Raw genomic sequence first — 652 nt, 5'->3', positions numbered from 1 at the left:
GGGAAGAAGGGCGACGCCTTACGTGACGCAGAGGATGAATCTCTGCTCATCAAACGTACCAGACACGTTCCCTCGGTCAACAGCGCGGCACAGGCAGAGAGAGAGACATGGGCACACGTACACACACGCACGCCAGGCATAGGAGGGTGAGTGGGACGTCTGAAGGAAGAGAGGAGCCGCCCAAGGGAGACGGTGAGGCGAATAAAAAATCAAGGAATAAAATAAGGGGACGCACAGGGAGACACAGCGGCAACGACAGGCAAAGGGGTGGACATCAAGTGCGCCCGCGAGAGAAGAGGCGCACAGGCACCCAGGCCGTCGCTGCCGTTGGTCACGGCGACTTTCGAAGTAAACGTGCTGAGAGCACTCAATGAGTAAAAGCAAACTGCGAAGACTGTGCCGTCTCGCCGTGAGTTTTACACCATCTCCCGCCCGCAGGCATCCCATTCCCAACGTGTTGCGCAGCGTCCAACACACGCGCGGTGCCGTGGCACGCCGTGTGACCAGGCAACGGGCGCAGAGAGAGCCGCCGCAGCAGCAGCATGTGAGAAGGGGGGGGCGAGGGCGAGAGAGGTGGCAGCACCCACAGGCATCGACACGCTGCCCATTCCAAAAAGAATGGATGGAGCACAGGCAAAAGCAGCCGAGGGGG

The sequence above is a fragment of the Leishmania panamensis genome (assembly GCF_000755165.1).
Source record: "Leishmania panamensis strain MHOM/PA/94/PSC-1 chromosome 34 sequence".
Taxonomy (NCBI): domain Eukaryota; phylum Euglenozoa; class Kinetoplastea; order Trypanosomatida; family Trypanosomatidae; genus Leishmania; species Leishmania panamensis.
Note: the sequence above shows the minus strand (reverse complement) of the source record.